Raw genomic sequence first — 26230 nt, 5'->3', positions numbered from 1 at the left:
GGCAGTTCTCTTTGATAATTTCCTCGAAAATAGTGTACAAGCTCTTTTTTTCCTCACATTTTTCAGGGAGTCTGATTATTCTCAAATTGTCTCTCCTGGATCTGTTTTCCAGGTCTGTTATCTTTCTAATAAGGTACTTGACATTCTTTTCAATTGTTTCATTTCTCTGGTTTTGCTTGACTACCTCTTGGTTTCTCCTTGAGTCATTCATTTCTACTTGTTCGAGTCTAATTTTCAATGATGTATTTTCTTCACTCACTTTTTTTATATCTTTTTGTAATTGTCCAATTGTGTTTTTATCTTCTATGGAATTTTTTTTCCATTTTATCCATTTTATTTTTTAGAGAGCTGATTTCTTTATCCAGCTCACTAATCCTGTTTTCCTTGGAGTTGTTTGCCTTTTCTAATTCACTAATTTTGTTTCTCAATGATTTGATCTCTTTATCCACTCTGGATGACTTTTCCAGGCTCTCTTTCCAAGCTTCCCTTTCCTTTTCCCATTTCTCTTCTAGCTCTCTTGTGAGAGCCTTTTTGATTTCCTCTATGAGGTTCTTTTGTATTGAGGAGCAGATCACATCCCCCTTAGGGGATTCCTCTGGGGACAGTCTGTTTTTAGTCTCCTCAGTATTTGAAGTTTGCTCTTTCTTCATACAGAAGCTGTCAATGGTTAGAGCCCTTTTGAATTTTTTGTTCATTTTGTCAAGAGCGGAATGGAAGAAAACAAATTGACAAGAGAAACAATTGGTCTGTTTTTGGGGGGATGGGGCTGGATGGTGCTAATGGGCTTCCTCCATAGACTGGGGGTAGGGAAGCAGAGAGCCACTAACAGGACAGCAATGGCTGCACTGTGTCTGTGCTCTGAGGCTCTGAGAACGTGCTGAGTCACTCCAGGTGGGGGTTGGGGGTAGCTGGTTCCAGAGAGATGCTAGCTTTCCGAGGTTTTAATCTTCACCTCTGGTGTTTACACCTTCTCCACTGCTTCTGGCTTGCTGCCAAGAGGAAATATCCACACTGGGGTAAAAGTCTTTTTGCAGAAATGGCAGAGATCGTACCCCTCCCCCCTCAGGTCTGAGCTGTGTGAGCTGTCTGTCTCGCTCTGGCTGCCTGCCCTCAGTCTGCGCCCAGTCTGTTCGACCCTCCCCCAAGCAAATACAGACCTTCTCTGGAGAATTTCAAGGATGTCTTCTCTTGGTCATTATTTGTGGGTTTCTTTTCTAGTCAAGCATTAACTCTGAGGCTTGTCATGAAATAAGTCCTGAGAGAAAACACGGAGCTCAAGCAGCTGTCTGCCTCCATGCCACCATCTTGGCCAGAAGTTGCTTTCATCTTTAATATATTATAAAATTGTTATCAAAGAATTGTTTTAAAATAAATCTCTATGATTATTATCAGTAAATGTTTGATTTGTACAACTGTATCTATAGACCTAGGGTAGCATAAAAATCTCTCAGGCTAAAAGGGGTTGCAAGTAGAAAAAAATTAAGAAGTCATGCTATATGCCACATTGTATATATGACATATTCATAAACCATATTCTATCATAAATTAAGCACTTAAATAAATGTCCATCTTTTCTCTTTGGAAAATCTTGAAAGATATCGTGTTGCCTTAGGGAGAGTAGTGTCATGCTCACAGTTGCAGAGAAGACAATTTTGGCAGCAATGTTATTGAGCTTCTAGTTTATTAGCTTTATGATCATGGGTAATCCATTTATCTCTCTCTGCCTCAGCTTCCTCACTTTTAAAATAAGGCACCTGCAGTCAGTGAGATCTATTACAATTTATGAGAAAAATGTTTTGAGAAATGAGAAAAAAATATATATATATGTATATATATATATATATATATATATATATATATATATATATATATATATATATATATATATATATATATATATATATATATTTACAGGCATTGAAGTATTTACATGAATACGAATTATTATCAGCTATGCCCCACTCTAAGTAGAAAACCAGGTCCAAGGAGGATTCATTTTAAAGACAAACATTTAAATTTTAATTTATAGGAATCAAATGTCCCAACTTAAAAAAAAAAAAAAAAAAAAAAAAAAAAAACTTATAAACTCTATTACCTTGGGTAAGTCACCTACAAAAATGAGGGGAGTTTAGATTTAAGGGATTCCTCAGTTTTCCTTCATAATTCCAAATCTATGCTCTTATGATTCCATAATCCAATAAACTTACTTTGAACTTTTTTTATTTTTTAGGAATAATTCTATTTTTAACACTAATGGAATGGGTTAGATAAAATATTATCTCATACTTTGCAAAGTGTGTCTAAAACGTGTCTGTTTGCAGCAAGTAAAGTTTAATTGAATTTTATTTAGGTTTCAACAAAAAGGCCTTTTAGGGAACAGATAATAGAAGGGAAAAGGGTGATTTTATTAAAATCTAATAGTGCTTTTTGACTGGGGAAAATTATCTTGAATCAGCATTGGGGATGGGAAGGACATGGTGGTGTTTATGGAAATGGACATGGAAAGTGAAGGATTTGTCACTTGTGTTTTATGGACAAACCTTTCCTATCTGGGTCTTATTTGTGCAATAAAAGAATCAGGCTAGCTTTTTCTTCCATCTGTCAATCTAAGCATACTAGACTTTTGTCTGAGATCTTTTATCTTCCAACTTCTTTGCATAGAAAAGCTAGTTATTTTCATTTTTATCTGTAAGTCAGTATAGTTTTGGAGAAAAAATTTTTTGCCCCCAGGATTGCTGATTTTAGCATGAGGCAAAATGTAAATAAAATAATTTTAAAAATACAAGTACAGGAAACCTGTTAGACTACATCCTTTTCCTGTAATCCTCCTCCCACCTCTCTCATGCTTTTCTTTATTTTTTTTTTTAACCTGAGATTTATATATGTATATACATATATATACATATATGTGTGTGTGTATATATATATATATGTGTGTGTGTGTGTGTGTATGTATATAAGATATATACATATTTTGTATTTTTTTATATATGTATGTATATATATATGTACATATATATACATATATATATATAAGTCCTAATGCTTTTAATTTTTTATATAATAGTTTTTCTTGTTTATTACTTTCCCCTCTCTCAATAAAAATAGGAAAAAGCAGGAAGCAATATAACTATATCTCATAGTCTATGCAACATTTTATTCCTTTCTTTCTTCACCTTTATTGAAAAAAGGGAATTATATTTCAACACCTCTCATTTCTCCTTCAGTCGCCCCTTCCCATTCATTTCTCCCTGTGATCTCCCTAAGAGCATTGAACCTTAGTCACATTTTCATTCTCTCTTTGTGACATGACTATATTCCCTTTGTTAACAGAAACAAAAATGATAGTTGTAGGGCTTTTGTATGGCTTTGCCTGCCACAGCTCCCTAGCCATTACTTCATTCTGTTGTCTGAACTAGAGATTACATCCTACAGAATATAACTCTTTCATCTCCATCATACTTTTCCTGCAGCCCTCCTTCTCATTGTTTAGTGCCTGACATTGCTATCACATTCAGCCAGGACACTCCAACAATGCTTCACTTCAATCCCTGGACATCTCCTCACCACCTTCCTTGTCTCCAATGTACCCTTTTGGCTTTCCTGCATTTCCAATTCTGGAACTACAATCAATACTTATATCGCTTCTGGAAAAGCACTATCATTTTACTCCCTTCTGGGTTCACTCACTGTCCCTGTTACTTTCCTAATCCTTTTGGACCATCCTTTATATATTGACATTTTAAAAAATTAGACTATAAGCTTCTTGAGGATAGGACTTATTGTTATTTTTTTATTTGTATCCAAGGTGTTTAATACAGTTTTAATACATGCTTTTGTCCATGATCTTATTTGTTCCTCACAACAACCCTGTATGGTGAATCTTTTTTTTTTTTTTTTAATTTAAAAAAATTTTTTGTGATTAGTCTTAAAGATGTTACTATCTCCATTTAATAGATGAGAACATTGAGACTGAAAATTTAGATGATTTATCCAAAGCCACTCAGGCACTAAGTGTAGCACCCTATCCACTAAGGTCATCTAGCTGATCTTCTCATGTCAGTTCACTTCCTTTGCCCATCTCCTGTTATCTTTTTGTATTCCTATTACTCTTTCTTAAGATCATGTTTTCCTTTGTGCCTTTCCTCCTTCTCCAGTTAAGCCTGCCAATACAGAGCTCCAGGGAGTTAAGTGCCCCAATAGAAGTCATCACCTTTCAAGTCCCTCTGTACTTTCTCTAGGGTCCCCAAAGCCTAGCTACTAAGCTCTTCAGAAACAAACATATCTTTCCCCTTGCCTCATCAGTTAATACAAAGGCTAGCTGTTTTTATATCTGTTATACTCCAAAGTGGCTCTGTTGACAGTTCTAGAAATAGTAGAGTGTGTGGCACAATAAACATAGAGAACTAAATCAATCTAACCCTATCTCCATTACAGGTGAATAATTTGAGACTCAAAGAAAATAATTATTGCTTAAGGTCACACAGGTCATGAATAACAGAGCTAATATTTAAATTCAAATTGTATGTCTCTAAATTTAGGACATTTTGTCTAAATCTTTCCACAAAAATGAAGATGAGAAAAAGCGGGGTTTTGTTGAGAAATCCATAGGCAGACATTATCAGGAATGCTTCTTTGCCCTAGATTATAATGAGTTACTTTTTTTTAATTAATTGAAAAGATAGGAATGAATACTACCATATAGCCATCAGGAAGGAATAATAATAACATTATTTACATAAAACATTACGGTTACTAAATAATACTTCAGTTAGTCATTTAGGCAATTAGTTGATAAGAATTTATTGATACTTTCTGTTTATACTTCATTGTGTGTGTGTGTCTATATATTCACATACATATACATAGATAATGTGAACCCAAGTGGATAGAAGCAATCTCTCTTTTTCCTCTACATATACACACATATGCATGTATATGTGTATATGTATGTATATACACATACATATATCTGTATCTATGTTTATGTCATATATAGATAGATGGATGGATAATAGATTTATTTGTATTGATAAATCTATTATCTATCCATCTATTTATCTATCTAATCCTTGCCCCCAAAAAGTTTACAATATTATAAAGAATTATATGAAGAAGAATTATATGAAGAATTATATGAATTATTTCTATATATAAATAACTATGTATACATAGAAAATGTATACAGAGTCAATTAAGATAATGAAAGGAGAAGACTTTGGAGCAATGGGAAGAGAAATGCCTCATGCAGAAAGTGGAGCTGAGGCTTGAAGAAAGTCAAGAAACTGAGAGGTAGCAATGAGGAGGCAGAACTTTGCCCACATGGCCAATATATTACATTACAAAGACAAAGAGACATGTAAATTGGAGAGTTTTGAAGGAGGAACAACAAACAGTCCAAGATAACTGGAGTTATACATTATATGTAGGAGACTAAGATATGCAAATAGTGCAAAGATAGGAAGGAACCAAGTAAAGCTTTTAAATAACACAGAGAAATTTGTATTTGATTCTTAAAGGATTTGGGAGAGGATAGAGTTCAGTAAGAGGTGGGATGGGAGAAGACAAGTGATAAGATTGGATCTATTTTTTAGGAAAATCTCCTTGACAGTTTAATGTAGAATGTGTTGGAGATTTAAAGCAAGGAAATCTATCAAAAGGATATTGCAATAGTCCAGGCTAGAGGAAATAAAGATGTAAACTTTGTAAGTGAAGTATATGTGTGTACATATTACATATATATAACATGCATATATACATATATGCAATTTTTTATTTTGGCAAAATTGGAAGTTTAGTTGTTTAGTGAGAGGAGTGAGAATGAAGAGCTGAGAATGATATTGAGGCTGTGGAACTGGTTGACTAGGAGGATGCCCTTCATAATTATAAAAATTTCTGAAGAAGGAAAAGTTTGAGAGGAATATGATTAATTTTGTTTCAACTTGTTGAATTCAGAATGCCTATAAGGAAATCTAGTTGAGTTGCATGATTAGCTCAATAGAGAGACAGACTATAATTGAATTTAAAGGCCAACAAATTATCGTACAATGATGATACTTGAAACAATGGGAAATAGATGGGAGGTAAGTGAGAAAGGGTCTCAAGTACAGAGCATAGAGAGACAAACACATTTAGTGGGTATAACAAGAATGAGGCACCGGAAAAGGAACTGAAAGGAAATGTCAGAGAGCAATATACACAGTTCTATTCCATTAATGTCATGAAAGCCTAGATAAGAGAGAGTATCCAGAAATTGATAGTTCAATGTTTAAAAGAAAGGATTGGGATTAAAAAAAGAGCATAGATTAAGCTAGTCAATGGGCTCTTAAAATTGTTGAGAAGCCAGTTTGAGTAGAACAATGAGGTGGGAAGTCAGATTGCAGAGTGTTATAAAAACAATGAAAAGAGAAAAGGTAGAATCACTGTTTAAAGATGGCTTTACCAGTTACTTTAATAATAATAGTAACAATAATTTAATATACAATATTATATAATATATAATATAATGTTTGTGTATTAAAATATAATAATTATAACTAATAATAAAAGTAGAAGAAGTAGAGGATCATAATTACCAGGGATAATTAGGTAAAGCTAGGGCTTTGTAAAGATGGAAGAGATATGGATATATTTCACTTCCATTTTCTCATTATATAGCCCTGGAAGTATATATAGTACAAGGAAGATTATCCTTATTTTACAGGTGAGGAAACTGATAGAACTGGTATTCATACTGAGATCACTAAATTTCTAGGCCAATGCTATTTTAACTCTATTGCCAAGTCATATTTTATAACTACAGGCCTAAGCCTGTGGAGGAGTTGTCTCAAACAAATGGTCACCAGTTTCAGGAAGGTTTCTTAGCAGTAGAGCTATTATGGGAAACTTGAGCAGTTCGCAAAGCATAGGCTTATGAGTAGTAGTGACATTGCCAGTATGTAATAAACTCAGAAGCAAAGATTGTGCAGTATTCACATTTTAAACCATTAGATAATGGCAGCCTAGACTCTGGATGTGGGGGGTGGGGAGGGTTGGAATGGGAATATAACATATCCAATTACCTTTTGATAATTGTCTTGTAACCAGGTAATAAGGATTGATGGGTTTGCTTGAAAAAATTTAGTAGAAGAAAGGTAACAACAGCAATAAATATTTTTAGGATAAAAATATAAAGAATACCAACAATAATATAGGATTTCAAAGCTTAAGAACAATTTAAAAGAATAGTACGTGTGTGTATATCTACATATACACACATATACATATGTGTATATATACATAAAAATATATAAATATATATACAAAATAAAAGAGCAAAGCTTTAGAAATATAATGCTGGTAATTCTAAATTTCCATTTTTTCTGAAAATATTTATTTTAATATGTTGGTATAATATAGCATTTGCAATGGATTTTATGTATATTTCATTTGTCATTTCCAATTAATGTTTCCATATCATTTAGTCAAGAGAACATTAAACTTTTATTTTTAATTTCCTATCTTCTTTCCTTTTAAGGCAATCATGTAAAACTAAAGTACTACTAATCCATACTTAAAAGTACTTAAATATGCCCAGACACATGCTATTTTACAAAACCTATTAATATTATCTGTATTTTGTTGCCCAGCCTTTGAAACTGTAATTTGCAATCCCACATGAGGTCTCATAACTGAATATGAGTATCAAATAACTAAATGAGTTATAGCATATAATGTATATAATAGAATGTAATGGTTCCTAAAATAATTGACTCTAAGCCATTATGGTATTACTTTTTGGTGTTATATATAAAGTTATATATTTCTGAAATAGTTCCCAATTACATTTTAATGTGGAAGTATAGGGGGCATGTTTGATACCTCTGTTTTAAAAGACTTAAAAACATATATCCTAACATATATCTTTTAAGTTTTTTGTTTTTTTTTTAATCAAGATTCATCCAACTCATTTTTTATGCTTATCATTTGATCACTTTAAAAGATAGGTTCTTAATTTGTTTCATTGTGCATCTCAGATTTTTTTTATAGAATTTTTCTCTATTTAAAAAAAAAATATCCTACATGTTCCAGAATGTGAAGAAAAGACTTGCCCTTTACATATAGTGCTTAGGATGTAGGTGTGTGTATCATAATTAATTGCATTTTGAGCCTTTGGTCCTTTGTTTAATGGAACAAAAACCAAATGAACAATATAAATCACTCCTATATTGTTTGAAAAATCTGTGAAGGGGTTAATTTCTGTTAATGACAGTGATATGAAAGGGCACAGAAGAAATCAACTCTCCACCCACACCCTGGCAAAGTTCTAAAAAGGACAGCAAAACAAACAATGATTAAGAAAACCAAAAAGAAATCAAGATGAACCCAGGACTTTACAAAAGGATAGAGAAGCTTGTGAATCCTGAGGAAGAAATCCTATTTGGAAAGCCAAAATCTGACAATACATGTATGAATTGATACAGAGTGAAGTGATTAGAGCCCAAACAACAATTTATTTAATGAATACAGTCTTCTAAAGGAAAACCTCTATTAAAAACCATCAAGACTGATCATTGATATGCTGAATTATGACTTCCAACACTAATGATGAAGCATGCTTTCTATTTCGTGTCAGGAAGATGATAGATTGTAGATTTAGAATGAGACATGCATTTTCAGAAATGACCAATGTGTCCATTTCTTTTGCTTGCCTCTACTTATTTGCTATAAGAGAAGATTTTCATTTAAAAGGCAAGGGAAATTGTGAAGGGAGCCAGGATATAGTGATCATAATTCCCTTTCCCCCAATAAAAGAAGGAAAAAAATACATCCATGAAACATTTGAAAACTATACAGTAGAGAATGGCAAGAAATTTGGAAGGAGCAGAGAAAAATACGAATTATGGTTTTTGTTAAATATGTTAAATTTGATAAATTTAATACACACTTTTTTAAAAAGCCCAATAAGCTGCATGCTATGGAAATAGATTCATGGTTTCATATAACATTTATTTTATGTCCTTTACATTTGAGGAAAAGTTCATGTTTGTTGAAATTTGTTAAGTTCACAATAAGATAAAAGTTATATGTGTATAGCTATATAGTATAAATAGATTTTTTTATATTTGTATATGAACTCATGTGTTCATGGGGAATATCTGAACATTTTCTAGAATGCACACTTGGTCATGAAATGGAATAAATCTGTACCCCTAAAATGAGGAATGAAGGTTCATTCTATAAAAAAATTAAAAAGTTATTAGATTTCATAATAGTTAAACTGAGCTTTTTAAAGTGAAAAGGGTATTCAAAGGTTGAACCAACCACCTTTTTTCTTATTGGAACAATCCCACAACTATTCCCACCTCTTATTCAGCTGAAAGAATGGGTGCATGAATGGTTAAAGGGAAAGAGAGAATATATATTCTAGGAGTGGGGTATCACAGAAATGACTATTGAACACTAGGGTGTTTTCATAATTGAATAAGAGAGATGAGATGATCACATCATGACTGCACCACCATACCAAGTATATGTATTTCCTGGAATTTTAGTGCCCTGGAGGAATATCTGTATCTCATATGTACAGATCTCTCAAAAAGGAAATAGGGAAGGTTTGCAGGACTGGATATCAGTTTAAGCCCAAAAAGTAGGTTTATCAAGAGATAGTATATAGTGTTCAACAAGAGAAATTTCAGTGTTTAGGATCTGCACTGACTCATAGAATTCTTAGAATGAGAAAGGTTCCAATGCACTTTGCCCTGGCCCAAACATATTTGTGATGTATTCTTCTTCTCTAGTGAGGCATTTTATGAATATATTGACAAATTTATTGTTCAGTCATTTTTCAGGCATTTCTGATTTTTTGTGAGTCCAATTTTTTTTTTTTTTTTTTTAGCAGAGATACTGGTATAGTTTGCTGTTTCCATCTTCAGTTCATTTTGTAGATGAGGAAACTGAAGGAAACATGGTTTAAATTACTTTTCCAGTGTCATCTGAAGCCAGATTTGAACACAAGAAGATGAGCTTTCCTGAATCCAACCTATCACTTTTGAGCCAACTAGCTGCCCTGTTATTGACACATTAGAACATGTACAAGAAAATGTAATCAGTTTGGTGAAGGAGACAGAGATTATACTAAATGAGGAATGATGGGGGAAATCAAGTGATTAACCTGGAGAAGGCATAAAGGGGAAATGATAATTATATTTAAACATTTGAAGGATTGTATTGGACAATGAGTTTGAGATGGCTACAGGACTTCTAGTTTGAGATATGCAAGAAACAATTGGAGATGTATGACTGTAATTCAACAGAGAAACTGAACTGAGAACTCTCAATATAGTGATGATAATGGAATCCTCCTATGAAAAAGAAGCATTTGTTCTGCATAGACCCAGAGAGTATAATTAAGTACTATGGGTGGAAGCTGCAAGAGACTGATTGTGACTTTATATAAGAAGTGCATTCCTAAAATATGGAGGAGTGAGCTGTCTCAGAAGTGTGATTCATGTTTTTCAGGGGGGAGTTTTTTTGGTTTGTTTTTTCATTTGAGGTCTTCAGACAGGCTAGATTACTACTTGTCAGGCAAGCTGTGAAGGGGGATTCTTCATCATCTTGCCTCCCTGGTACTGTTATCAGATAGGAGAAGAGTAAGATACCACTCAGATTTTGCTACATTATACTTTCAAAGCTCTAAGTCATTTCACTACTGAGCCAGATACTTTTCCTCAGAAATGTCCAGGGCTTAGCATCTATAGAATCAGCACTCTATGGAATATATTTACACATAGTTACTTATGGATTAAACAGACTCCCACTACATGCCTTCACATTATTCCTGTGTTCTTTTTCTATGAATAAGTCAAAGAAGGAAAAAAAAATAGTAATGCTGTATGGTAAGTCTGCTAAAATAATTATATTTAACATTAATCCAGTATCTAAGCCATTTTGGGGTTAAAGAGAGACATATGTCCGAATTAGCATAATTTGCCCATGCATTCCAACACGAATGTCCCTCCAAGGGAATTTAAAATAACATTTATAGAATTCTTGAACAAAAATTTTATATATTAAATACAGTTCTAAGGTTAACATACTAAAATAGCAGCAGAGACATCTTTCTTGTGGTCAATATCATCTCAAGAGTAAGTCATAGCACCATTTTTTTAGGAGTTGGAAGAGATGAGATGTTGCTCTTTGAATGAGTTCATTGCCCCAGTCACTTCAGGGGTGGCAACTGATGATGTGAAACAAGTGATGATCTATTTCCCTAAGAAAAGTATTTTTGTCCTTTACCTAATTCAGTTTCAGACTTGTTAAGTCAGGAAACAGTGTTCAGACAAGTGAACATAATTTCTTAACATTTTAAATTTTGCTAAAAAGAAGGATTTTTAAAAATATATATTACCATTCACAGAAGAAGCTAGGAAGGATTTACAGGTATTTTCCTATTTGTATAGTGAATGTCTAAATTTAACCTTTAGACTGAAATGAGTCAGTAAGCTCAGAGGAAGTAGTTCCTTTTTTTTTTTTTTTTTTTTTCCAATGGAAATTAAGTGTAAACTCTCTACCTGTGAACACTGAAGCAAGAGTAAGTTCTGTGTATAGGTCACATGTGTTCTCCATTATGGAAGAAAAGGAAAGATGAGATCAGGACACCTTAGCAGAAATATCTCATTACTCTTGTACAGGATGTTTTAGCCACTTCCTTAACTAAAGAGTTACTAAAAAGTCACCACAATTATTTAATTCCATTAATTTTCCTTTTTAATTTATTTTTCTATCCTTAAAATTTTATATCTTTATTTAAAAAAAATAAAGCAGTCTTTGTTATTTGTTCTTTTAGTTTCAAATGATCTCTCTATCCCTCCATTCCCCCCTCAATGAGAAAGCAAGAAAAACAATATTTATTACAAATATGTATAGTCATGAAAAACAATTTTTTTATTTGTCATCTTAATTCCACTAATTTTCAATGACTAGTCATTTCCCTTAAGCTCTTATCATACTGAATCTCAGTAACACCTTCCTTACTTTTAAAAGTAAACCAAATCATACAATTTTTCTGTTACATATACCAATTCTTAACCCGAGAAGTGAAATCACAATTTCCTTAGTGTATTATTACTGCATTTTCATTTCAAGGTGCTTTTCACAGTCTGCTTTTTAAAAAGGCATTTTCTCAGCTAATATTTGCATCTCGTATAACTTTATTGATTTTGCTTAGGTTTGCTGAAGAGATAAATTTATCTTTCTTATTAATAGGCGATTAGTTATTGGCACATTGGGTTTTATTGAGTTAGAATTGCCAGGACTTCTTTTTCCTTTGTATTTTATAGGAGAGAGCTGCTGAAATCAGTCATACAAATTCTTCTCTCCCTGTGATCACCAAAGTAGGCAGTCTTGTGGTAGTTCTGGCTAACTAGCCTTTGGTTCTCGTGACTTTTAGAGACAACTTTAGCTGCTGTGTACAGTTGAAATAATGGTTTTGTTAGTGAATATCTAAAGGTACATTAAGCTACATTCTGTCATTTAAATAGCACGAGGAAAGTTATTCCTAGTTGCCATAATAGTATCACATGTTCCATGTTTCCCTGGTCTGGATGAAACAGGCCCACAGTAGTCTGACCACTTATTCAGCTGACAAGGTATACATTCTTGTCTATTTTTCTAGACCATTAGTCACTCATTTTTAAGTGCAGTTCAGTCAAGTGTTGGCAGTTTGCTTCCAAAACAAACACATTGAATCTGAGGAAAGGAGAATAGGAACAAGTATTTAAAAATACAGGTTCTGAATATGTATTCAGTTATTTTTAGCTCTATTACTAATACTCACAACTGCCATGAAGTGTCTAATCATAGATCAGATTTCTAATGAATATTTTGTCCGAAAAAATTAATTATTCCCAAAGCCCAAAGAGCTCTGAGAATTTGTAGTCATGATTTGATAATGCTGGCAGCTAAAGACAAGACTCTTTGCCTTTATAATTATTTTCTATTCTACCTGAGAAACAGATTGATAATGAATTGTAAATATTTTTTAATATTGATTTATTTACTTAAAATACATCTTTGTCTTAAAGTATTGCTATAAAGTAAGCTAAATCAATGAATTTATATACCTATTTCTGTTATAAATGCAGTATCATCTTAGTTTTTTTTTTTTTTTCCCTGTCAGAAATTTTAAAATCTATTTGTTGTCATTGTTCATAACATTTCTCTGGAATATATTCATTTAGTATTTCAAAAATACTTCTGTATAAGCATTAGTTTTATCCAAATGTCTTTATAATCATTCACTTGTGAACTAGGGAATATCATTAAACAACAATGCTTGTAAAGTTAGATTTTTAACTAGATATCTTAGATTTTTATTTATGAGGAAACTATTGTACATTTCATGAATAGAATTTTTTGTCACCATTGAGTTTTGAAGTTAAAGGACAATTATTCTTCTGCTGCTTTTCTGTGAAATCTATATTAATTCATGCTGGTTGCAGAAGTTTTAAAGACCATTTTTGGTTGTTTATTTTGTTTTTTGGGGGGTGGTGCTGTTTTTGTTTTTTAACTTAATCAGAATTAGGGGCATCTAGGTATTTCAACAGATTAATGGAGTGTTAGGTCTGGAATCAGAAAGCCCTGAAATCAAATCTGGCCTCAGATACTCACTAGCTGTACGACTTTGGTCAAGTCACTTAATCTGTTTGCTTTAATCCACTGGAAAAGGAATTAGCAAGGGACTCTGATATCTTTGCCAAGATTACCCCATGTGAGGTCACAAAGAGGTGGACATGACTGAACAACAACAATTGGATACGTGATTAAATGTTTAGTGTGACCTTAAGAACTTGAGAAACCCAGATTCTTGCTTTCATGTTACTTTTCCTTTACACTGATTTTTACTTTAACCTATTAAATAAGATTCTTTGAACCCATAAACTTTTCCAGAATAGTGCTATAAAGCTTACATTTGTGCTATTGGCTTTCCATCAAAGTACAAACCTGGTTACTTTCTTTAGTAAAGGAGAGATTGCCCATTCTATCAGAAAATTTCCTAAAGAATTATCAGAAAAATGCGGAAACTGGCTTATATGTAGTAATTATTAGGAAGGAAATTTTGATGACTTTAGAAAATAAAAACAAGTATTTGTTGATGAAATCTTTTTGTACTTGGAATATATAATTGTCATGATCATGTGGAAAGAGAATTGGCTCTGAGCTCAAAGAACTTGGATACAGATTCTGTCTCAGGCCTGTGTCATCTGGGGCCAGTCACTGAATCTTTCTGGTCCTCAGAGGACATCTGGTTCAACCCCTTTATTTCTAGATGAGTAAACTGAGATCCTAAGATCATCACCATTATACATTAAATCTTTCTTTATGACAAGCATATTTCTTCATTTTATCCTAATGATAATTCTAGGAAGTGAATAGTGTAGTATATATAGTATATATAGTAGTAGTAATATTTTTACCATTTCATGGATGAGAAAACCAAGACTCAATGGGATTAAATTTGCTCCTTGCTAATATGTGGAGGAGATGGGTGCTAGATTCAAGTCTTCTTACTCAGAGTCGAGTATTATCCTCATATTCAATTATGAGACTCCACATGGGGTCAGGAATCATACTTTAGGAACCTGGGCTTTACATTGTTTTATGGAAATATGACTAAAATGAGGGATTTTGATACTGGCAAACATTTATTAATTATGAATTGTATACCGGGTACTATAATAGATACTTGAATTAAAAGTACAAGTAATGAGAAAATCCTTGAAAGGATTTTACATTCTAATGGGGAGGTAAGAGTGGTATATGAATATATAATATGTAATGTGTGTATATTATATCTCCTATTTATTTAACATCTATTATGTTCCCAATGTATATATATACATTTACTTATTTATATTGTATATTATTCTCTACATATTATTCCATACTCAGAACAAAAAGAAAAAATATATAATATAGTTAAGTAAATATATGTATTTTTATGCATTGTATATATGTTCCTATTGCCACCACATTAGAATGTAAACTATTTTCAAAGTTGGATTTGTAATTCCTGTCTCAATACTTACTATCAGGGCATGCACGCACACACACACACACACACACACACGCACACACACACACACACGCACACACACACATGCACACACACACAAAACCTGTATTCATGTGCATATATGTATATTATATATGTGTATATAAACACATTGCATATTAAATATAATTGTGGGTATGTATATATATTAAAATGAAAATAATGTATATATATCTATAAATGTACATTATATATCTATATTACATATTGAATATAATTGAACGTCTGCATAAATTAAAAAGAAAATAAATGTGTGTATGTATATATGTGTATATATATATGTATGTATATATATGGCATATGTGTCATAAACACTATAAAAACTAAAGAAGAAAGTACACTACTGGCTAGGGGGAATCAGGATCAACTTGCTACACAGGATGAAATTTGAGCTAAATTTAGAAGGAAGATCAGGATTCTTTGAGACTGAAGTGAAAAGGGAATTCATTTCAAGCATGAAGTTGGGGGCGTTGGGATGGGGAGGGACAGTGCACATCTATGCAAATGGCAGATAGTATCCTGTGTAAGTAGCTGGGAGAAGGTCAGTTTGTCTGGATTACAGAGTGTAGGAGGGGAAGTGATGATCAATGAAACTGAGAGTTATGAATTGGTCAGGTTGTGTAGGGCTTTGAAAGCAAAACAGAAGAGTTCATAATTTTATTCTAGAGGCATAGGATCCATTGGAATTGATTTGAGTAGGGGTGTCACATGGTTAGATTTGAGCTTTAGTGAACTTATTTTGGAAGCAGTATGTGTAGGCTGGACTATAGAGGGAAAGAGACTTAAGATGAGAAAGAATCATTTAGGAGACAGCCACAATAATATAAATTATTAAGTCATTAAATAAATGTAAATCAGGTAAGTAAAGAACTTTATATTTGTTTCTTTTAGGCAAAAGTAATATGATAGTAAAAACAGATAATAAAAATAAAAGGAGAGAAAAAAACCTTAAATAGTAAATTAATTTAATGTTTTGACATTCTAGTATTGGTGTTTTAGCATAAATCCAACCTTCATTTTTTGCGTCTCAGTTCTTCTGTACTCTTGTGGGATCTCATCTAGAAAAAAAGATGTGTGCAAGGAAGGACAAAGTGGGCCAGAACTTAAATCACAAGAACCTAGTAATGATCTTAGTGCTGGGGTCAAATCCTACAACTAAATCTTCTGGCATTCTGCCCTAAAGTCATTTAAATATCTGAAACAGAGAGGACACAGGATAAGCAGAGAAAGACAAGTTCAGAGGAGATAACTAAGAGCAATCAACAATTCCAGATATGCTTTTTCCCTCATCATTCTTACACATCAGAAGAAATAAATTTTTCTTCATTTTATTTTGTTTTAGTCTTTCTTATCTAGTGTGTTCTTTGATTTTTTTGCTTGTTTGTTTTTTTGCAGGCCTTTATCCTAGTGCAATGCTTTCCTATGAAGTACATTCAAGCTGAATCTTGGAATAGACCAGACTGCTTGTGCCTAGAGAGCTAATCTGTGAGTTGGTTCTTTTGGATTATCACAATGATGTTCTTTTATCAAATTTCTCTGAATCCAGTTCTCTACTTAATTAGTGGCTTGCAAGTAAATGGCATTCTTGGTCTAGTTTAGGAAGTTGAGCCATGGTAATATAGGGTGATAATGGTTGGGAAATCTATAAAAATCTAATTTCATCATTTTTCTTATGATTGTTGCTAGTAAACTTTTATTAATAAATATTTTTTTTACATAGAGATGATCTAATTATTCTTAAACAAACCCTTCAATCTATAAATAATGTTCTGAGTCAACCAAGTCATACTTATATTTCAATAAAGACTATATACAGTAACATTAATAAAAGTTACATAGCAAATTAATAGTGTTGCAACAAGTGTATTTTAAAAACCCATTAGAACATAAATTATTTCCTAAAACTTTCACCTTCTTATTTCAAAACCTATCTCAACCCCAGATAGGTTCAGAATTATTTTGGCCTGACAGATATTTACAAGTCAAAGCCTGAGGTTAGTTGTCTTAAAAATAGCTCCAGATTTGTGCTTCCAAAAGTGGGGACTGGAACTACTCCACTAGATTGTAGTTAGCTAAAGCTTATGGAGGGACCCCTTTTGATTTCAGAAACCTTTTTCTAGCATATTTTTTAGTACATCTTTAAAAAATGCATTTGTTAATGTATACATAAATACTGATATATACAAAAATGTATGTTAACATATATACATGTGTTAATACATAGATATTACAAATTCTGGTGCTTCATTTAATCTGCTAACTCAGTGATATAGATGTTCTCTCAGTTGCTTCAGATGCTTATTCATGTTCTCCCATGCAATGAAGCACAAAAAAAAAAAAAAAAAAAAAAAAAATCTATCCAAGTGACAGAGGCTTCATTCTTTTTTTTTTTTTTTTTTTTTTTTTTTTTTTTTTTTTTTTTGTCTATACATATGTTTTTATTTTATTTTTTGTTATAACTTTGCTTGGGTAATTTTTTACAAAAGTATTACTTGCACTCACTTCTGTTTCGACTTTTCCCTTTCCTCCCTCCACTCCTTCCCCTAGATGGCAAGCAGTCTTATACATTTTTTTCTTTTTTTTTTTTAATTAATTTTATAATTATAATTTTGACAGTATATATGCATGAGTAATTTTTTTTATAACATTATCCCTTGTATTTATTTTTCCAAATTTTCCCCCCTCTTCTCCCTCCCCTAGATGACAGGCAATCCCATATATTTTACATGTGATACAGTATAACCTAGATACAATATATGTGTGTAAATCCAATTTTCTTGTTGCCTGTTAAGTATTGGATTCCGAAGGTATAAGTAACCTGGGTAGATAGACAGTAGTGCTAATATTTTGCATTCATTTCCCAGTGTTCCTTCTCTGGGTGTAGTTGTTTCTGTCCATCATTGATCAGATGGAAGTGAGTTGGATCTTCTTTATGTTGAAGATATCCACTTCCATCAGAATACGTCCTTATACAGTATTGTTGTTGAAGTGTACAGTGATCTTCTGGTTCTGCTCATTTCACTCAGCAACAGTTCATGCAAGTCTCTCCAAGCCTTTCTGAATTCATCCTGCTGGTCATTTTTTACAGAGCAATAATATTCCATAACCTTCATATACCATAATTTACCCAACCATTCTCCAATTGATGAACATCCATTCATCTTCCAGCTTCTAGCCACTATGAAAAGAGCTGCCACAAATTGGTACAAACAGGTCCCTTTCCCCTCTTTAGTATTTCTTTGGGATATAAGCCCAGTAGTAGCACTGCTGGATCAAAGGGTATGCACAGTTTGATAACTTTTTGGGCATAATTCCAGATTGCTCTCCAGAATGGCCGGATTCTTTCACAACTCCACCAAAAATGCATCAGTGACCCAGTTTTCCCACAGCCCCTCCAACATTCATCGTTATTTGTTCCTGTCATCTTAGCCAATCTGACAGGTGTGTAGTGATATCTCAGAGTTGTCTTAATTTGCATTTCTCTGATCAGTAGTGATTTGGAACACCTTTTTCATATGAGTGGATATAGTTTCAATTTCATCATCTGAGAATTGTCTGTTCATATCCTTTGACCATTTATCAATTGGAGAATGGTTTGATTTCTTAAAAATTAGGATCAATTCTCTATATATTTTGGAAATGAGACCTTTATCAGAACCTTTAACTGTAAAAATATTTTCTCAATTTGTTACTTCCCTTCTAATCTTGTTTGCATTAGTATTGTTTGTACAGAAACTTTTTAGTTTGATGTAATCAAAATCTTCTATTTTGTGATCAATAATGATCTCTAGTTCTCCCCTAGTCATAAATTCCTTCCTCCTCCATAGTCTGAGAGGTAGACTATCCAGAGGCTTCATTCTAATCTTCTGTGCTTTATGGGAGCTTTATTATGAAATTTAGACAATTTTCTGAGTAATGGGTAGTTTACCTCCTTTTCTACATCTCTGGTTGATCATAACTCTGGCCTAAAGTTATTTTTTGCATGTTGGCAATGGTCAGAAATATGTGTCTTTCCAGTGCTTGTGGGGTCTGTTGCAACTTTAATTAGATATTTTGATGTTCTGATATTTTGAAACACATAGAATCACTAGGAAGAATTTTTTTTGGTTAATCTACATTTTTACACATTCTAATACTTTGGACTTCTTGAAAGCACTGTCTGGCCTTTTCCTTTTAGTTAGTCTTGGCTGTAACTCACTCTTTATAGTACCATCTTGTCCATATGCAGTTCCTGTTCCAAATAATGATGTATTAACTTAATAAACTGACCAACCAAATACATTATATCTGGACTCTAGGCTTTGGGGCTTCAGTTAAGTATGGTTGTTTTTTTTTTTTTTTTTTTTTCCTACAAGATTGTTGTGTTTTGAGGTAAGAAACAATTTGCACAATATTTTAAAATTTTTTTGAAAAATAATTTGTTTTTTCAAAATACATGCAAAGATATTTTTCAACATTCATCCTTGCAAAATTTTGCATTCCAAATTTTTCTCCTTCCCTCCCTCCCACCCTCTAAACAGCAAGTAATCCAATATAGGTTAAACATCTGTATTCTTCTAAATGTATTTCCACATTTATCATGCTACACAAGAAAAATCAGATCAAAAAGGGGGGAAATGAGGAAGAAAAAACAAGCAAACAAACAACAAAAAAAGTGAAAACACTATGTTGTGATCCAAATTTAATCCCATAGTCCTCTCTCTGGATACAGATGGCTCTCTCCATCACAAGACTATTGAAATTGGCCTGAATCATCTTATTGTTGAAAAGAGCCAAGTCCATCATAATTGATCATCATATGATCTTGTTGTTGCTGTGTGCATTGTTCTCTTGGGCTTACTTCATTTAGTATTAGTTTGTGTAAATCTCTTTAGGCCTTTCTAAATTCATCCTGCAGATCATTTCTTATAGAACAATAACATTCCATAATATTCATAAAACATAACTTACTCAACTATTCTCTGACTTATGAACATCCACTCAGTTTCCAGTTCCTTGCCACTACCAAAAGAGCTGCTACAAACATTTTTGCACAAGTGAGTCCTGTTCCCTCTTTTATGATCTCTTTGAAATACAGATCCAGTAGAGATACTGCTGGATCAAATGATAGGAACAATTTGATAGCTCTTTGGGCATAGTTCCAAATTTGTATAATATCTTTTGAAAATAGTAAAATTTGAATATCTCACTATGTCTAAGGAATTCTTTGAGTTCTTACACTGAACATTCTCCATGATAATTACCAATACCTTTGGAATTTTTTATTTTAATGTCAGGAGTCAATGATGTTAAGGTATACCAAATTTGACATATGTGCATATGTATATATTCATGTATGCATATGTGTATATGTGTGTTTAATCATAATAGTAATAATAAATATCAACAACAGCTAACAATTATATAGTGCTTACTTTGTACTAAGGCAACTAGTTGGCCCAATGCATAGAGTACTAGGCTTGGAATAAATAAAATATCTCCCTGAGTTCAAATCTGGCCTGAGACACTTACTAGCTGTGTGACCTAGGATAAGTCATGTAACCCAACTTACCTCAGTTTACTCATACATAGAGTAAACTTCAGAAGGAAATGGTAAGCCACTTTGAGTATCTTTTCCAAGAAAATAGGGTCACAAAGAGTCAGAAATTCCTGGAAAATGACTGAACATGTTCCAAGCATTCTGCTAAGTACTGTATAATTATTACTTCATTTGATTCTCTCAAGTAACCCTAGAGGTAAGTCTATTCCTATTTTACAGATGAAGAAATGATTACTGAGGATAAGTGAGCTAATCAGAGCCACATAGTTAACAAGAATCTGAGTTCAGATTTAAACTCAGAACTTCCTGATATCTATCTACTAACCCCATTAACCCTATCTGTAAGCATAGGTATTTATAGTTTGAGGACAATGATATCATCCCTTTACAAGTACAGATCAAAGTCTTGCTCTACCCAAGGAGATTGTATTCACAACATTCCCTATCTTAAATCATTCACCATCCTGTAAGTTTCTAGTGACAATAAGCTCCAAATAAATTGGGTCAGTATCTGGTTATGAAACATCATGTCTGTTTAGGGAAGAAACTGAAAGTCTGTGATTCTTTGACATTGGAATGAAATTTAATGGCAGACACACACATACAAACTGATACACATCTGTGTTTAGGTTTAGGACATCTTTTTCAGGAACAAATACAGATCATCATTTTCTTTGCTTAAAAATGGAAAATTGCTTGAGGTATTGAGAGTTTTTAAAGCCTGGTCCAGGAACACACAGACAGAGAGAATAACAGAGAGAGAAATTGAACCAGGTCTTCTTACTTCTGAGACTGGTTCTTTCTATTCACTAAGCAATATTTGCTTGGTACATATAGGTGTGGTTATAAGATCTTATTTAAAAATAACATGTGTGTGCACTTATATGTATATACATATATCTTCATTTATATTCATATATATACATATATATACATGCATTCTTTTCTCTCTTTGTATGTATGCAAACATACTCTTTTGATAAGATAATGAGAAGAAAGGAGACAGAGACTGAGTCTGGTGGATATAATCAGAGATACAGAGATAGAAACAAAGAGAGGAAGACATGGAGAAGTGAAGTAAAAAGTAGATGGAATATGAGTGTGAAAGAAGTATGGAATAACAGTGAATTACCATCAGGAAGCAGTTACTCTGGGACTTTGGACAAATAACAATGTCTTGTGTGTTTGGGGCACCTTTCTAATACCATAAAATGAAGAGGACTTCCTGGTCCATATTCATAGAGTTTCCATGCTACATAAGTTCCCTATACTAATGAAATCAAAGGTTGAACTTAAAATACAAATATAAATACATAAACATGTATACATGTGTTCAGGTGTACATTTGTGTACATATACATGTGCACCCCAAAGTACAAAGAAATGAATTGAGCAAAATCATATACTTCTTCAGTACTTTTCCCCACTTATTTATTGACTACTCGATTTCCTTCCAAGATAGATTGATGTCTTTTCCAAGGAAAAGAAGTGTACTTATTTCTAGGTTGCTTAATGTTCAGATTAATGTTTACTTTTCCCAGTGCTTAAATATAAAGTTTCAGCCTTCCCATATGCTTTTAAGTCAAATATGTTGATGTATATATACTTCACCATCTTTTTTCCTTCCCTTCCATCTTCTTCCTTCTAATCCTTCTCTCCCTCTCTCCCTCCCTCCCTCCCCTCCTGTCCTTCCTTCCTTCCTCCCTCCCTCCCTCCTTCTCTCCCTTCTTCCTTCCTTCCTTCCTTCCTTCCTTCCTTCCTTCCTTCCTTCCTTCCTTCCTTCCTTCCTTCCTTCCTTCCTTCTTTCCTTCCTTCCTTTCTTCCTTCCTTCCTTCCTTAAAAGGTTATGATTTTATGTGGAAGAGTCTGTGGAATTAAACTGGACAGTTTGTTTTGTAGAAGTTTTATTTTTACTTTCTATATCTTCAATTAATTCTATTTTGGATGAGTTCTTATTTTCATAAAAAGAATATCAAACATTATCTTATGTGAGTAGTGGTCTAGCCAGTAGATTTAATGTTCCCTTAAATACCATTACCATGTTACTTGTGCATTTCTAATGTTTTTTGTAATGTCTTTAAGCCAAAAGAACTAACCTCTCTTGATTTCACAAATGGTAATGAAAAATCCACAGCACATTAAGCGGCCTTTAATAGTTCCAGTGGCTATAGCAACAGACAGCCACACTATACTTAATCGTGTTATTACAATATACCCCACAAGTAGGGAGATTTTCATGACAGTTATTAGAATATAATGTCACTTTCTGAATCAATTATTTATGATGAAAGTTTGTAGCAACATGCCTCCTCTTCTTCAAAGCTGTGCTTTCAAATTACCTTTCCACTTCAAACCTATTAGTATTAGTTTTAGACATGCCTCCCTTTCTTGTGACCAGGTTCTTAGAGAGGAACAGAAATATAACCTCATAGATATGACCTTAGGCCTTAAATAACAGACTACAATGAGGATGTACAATTAGGAGGTCCTTTGCTGTAGACTATCAGACTTAAAAATAAAAGTCCTGGATTCATCCTAGCTCTGATGCTTTCCTGATATTTAACTCTGAGCAAAACATTTAATTTTCCTAATATCCTGATAAAAACGGGTTTTAAATATACCCACCCATTTCATAATGTCATTGTGAAGAATGTGCTCTGTAAATGTTAGAGTGCTAGATAATTGTGAGATTTTGCTGTTTTGCCAGTGCCCAGTAATCAATAGTGGAACTATAAGTCTAGAAAACCTTATAGTGGAACTATAAGTCTAGAAAAAAAAAGAAATGCCTATCTGATCAAATTATAGTATATGGATATAATGGGATAATGTTGTACGATAGAAAATGATAAAATGTATCCTTTAAGAGAGTTTTGGGAAGACATATGATTTGGTATATAGTAAAATCAGCAGAATCATATTGGTTTATATTATACTATGTTGTAAATATATAAAAGATTTCAAAGACTTAATTCTGATTAATACAGTGACTAAAAATGATTATAAGAACCAATAATAATACATGATACCAATCTCCTGACAGAGATGTGATAGACTTAAGATGCAGAATCAAATGTCCATATACACACACGTTCAATCATTTCAGTTGTGACCAACTCTTCAACTCTTCTTGATCTCATTTGGGAAAGATACTGGAGTGGTTCATCATTTCCTTCTCTAGCTCATTTTACCAATGGAGAACTGAGGCTAATAAATGTCTGAGGCCAGATATGAAATCAAAAAGTTTAGTTTTCCTGACTGAAGGTCTGCCACCTGCTATTATTGTTTACTCACCTGCATACTTTTTTGGGGGAATTTGGTTTTCTAATTGGAGGTTAAGAGGGAGAGATAATAGATTTTATTAAATTTAAAAAGCAGTTTACTTGAAAACTTATAAGGCTATTGGGGTCATCCTCATGCATTGAAAGTAGACCTAAGGACCTTAGTTCAAGTAGTTGGTTGCACTGGAAGTTGAACTGAATTGGAAATCAAATTCCCTAGGTTCTAGTACTTTTTACCTACTTATTAGTTGTGTGACTTATCCTTTAGATTTCTCTTTCCTTATCCAGTAATACTAATATTGTATTAACTGATCTTCAGGTTCAGTTTCTAGCTTTGAAAATCTGGTTCTCTTCCCAGAGAGAGGACTGTACAAACAGTATGGATTACAATGTAGTGTTTTCACACTTTTTGTTGTTGCTTGCTTGCTTGCATTTTATTTTCTTTCTCATTTTTTTTCCCTTTTTTATCTGATTTTTCTTGTGCAGCATGTCTGTATAGAAGAATTTCACATGTTTAACATATATTGGTTTACTTGCCATCTAGGGGAAGAGGTGGGGGAAAAGGAGGGAAAAATTTTAGAACTCAAGGTTTTGCAAGGGTGAATGCTGGAAAATTATCCATGCGTATGTTTTGAAATAAAAAACTTTAATAAAAAATAAAAGAATACTTTATCATCTGGAAATAACACCAGAAGCTTTTATCAACAAAGATTCTATTAGAGTCAAACCTAAGAAGAGTCTATGTGTTTATTTCTTTTTCAGAAAAGTTTAAAACTACTTTTTCATGTGCAAGAAAAATTTGACCATTATGCTAATAATTTATAAATGGTATTTTTAAAGTAACATTGGATCTCATTAAGTTCTCATTTATTCCATTTGGAAATCTGTGGATTAATAAAACAAAGATTTGTTAATTAACCAAGGTGAATGACATGGCTTTCAAAGTGAAAAATATAATGTAAAACAAACAAAGATATTATTACTCAAGATTTGACTAATTTTTCAATTTTCTAACATGAAGGTGAATAATATAAACTAGATCTATGATTTTGTTTGGATAACTTTTGGGCAAGGAACTCCATCAATGCAAATTGGCCACATTTTATGACTTAACAGTCTTTAAAGTTGATTGAGAACAATGAGAAGTTAAGCTTCTTGCCTAGAAACACAAATTGAGGATAAGAAGGAGATGGGACTTTAACCCCATTCTTAACTGGATTTGATGCTGGCTTTCTATTCACTACAGCATGTTGTTTCACCTCTACCATAAAACAACAGAGGAAAAAACAGTGAATATTTGTGTCATTAATGCACATATTATATAACTTGTAAATAGAGGTAGCCATAATTGTCTCTTCAAAGATGGCCTACATTATGGCCAAGTACCTTCAAAGCATGATCTAATAATTCCTCTTGTATTGAATCTGAAGGGATCACCAGGAAGAACATAATGAGAGGTTGGAGCAATATAGCCTCTCAGACTGACCACTGAGAATGATAAAGTATAAAAAGCTCCTTATCAAAAAAGTCTAAAAACCTGAGTTTTCAGCTCTATCATTATTAACTCTCAATGTGACTTTGAGCAAATTATTTATCCTTGCTGAATCTCAGTTTTCATTTCAGCAAAATTAATAACTTGGATTAGATTATCTTTAAAATTATTTTCTTTTCTAAAAATCTATGATTCAAAGATAATCTTCTGAGTATACCATGTCATGGGAATTTAACTTATACTCAACATTATAAATCAAACAAGAACACAGAAGAACTGAATAAATCAAATACTATAGGTATCACTTGCCAGTAATAATGTTCTGATTAACTTTGTAAAGAATAGACTAGTAAAATTTAGATTTTTGCTGATTTCAGACATGTGTCTGTCCTGATATTGGCAAGATTCTTTTAGTTAGATGTTAAGTCACTTTTTTTTTTTTAGATTTTATAGCAACAGGTTTATAACATATAAGACAATTGATATAAAAGCCAATGTGTTAATATATAAAGGTAGCTATGTATTTATTTCTTCACAGAAAATATTTGTACAAACATTTGATAAAGTCAGTGAATTCCTTTTCTCTCTCCATTTTTAGAAGTATTCAGTTTTATAAAATTTTACAGAGGCAATGAAGATTCTTTAGTATATGGATTACAGATGTTATAAAAAAAAAAGATCGGGTCTTTCTTTAGCAAATTATATTCACCAGGACAATGCTCTTTGGCTTTCTACCTAAACTGGCCTTGGTAATGTGAAGGGCATCATCTTAGAATCCATATTTATGAAATCACTTAAGGTTATTCAGGTGAATCTTATTAATCTTT

The 26230-nt window shown here is 32.7% G+C and overlaps 1 protein-coding gene across 10 annotated transcripts in view; it reads left to right on the top strand.

Annotated features, from left to right (window-relative positions):
- Positions 1-26230, top strand: part of SLC16A7 (solute carrier family 16 member 7) — a 248355-nt gene that overhangs the window by 82819 nt on the left and 139306 nt on the right. For 9 of the 10 annotated variants that reach the window (XM_074269806.1, XM_074269804.1, XM_074269803.1 and 6 more), the window contains one exon: positions 16490-16579. The exons of the other annotated variant lie outside the window; for it this stretch is intronic. The gene's annotated coding sequence lies outside the window, so the exon portion shown is untranslated. The remainder of the gene's footprint in view (positions 1-16489; positions 16580-26230) is intronic. 10 annotated transcript variants of the gene reach the window in all.

This window comes from Sminthopsis crassicaudata, chromosome 5, assembly GCF_048593235.1.
Source record: "Sminthopsis crassicaudata isolate SCR6 chromosome 5, ASM4859323v1, whole genome shotgun sequence".
Lineage (NCBI taxonomy): Eukaryota > Metazoa > Chordata > Mammalia > Dasyuromorphia > Dasyuridae > Sminthopsis > Sminthopsis crassicaudata.
The sequence above is the reverse complement of the archived record's forward strand: the minus strand, read 5'-3'. Positions and strand labels throughout refer to the sequence as shown.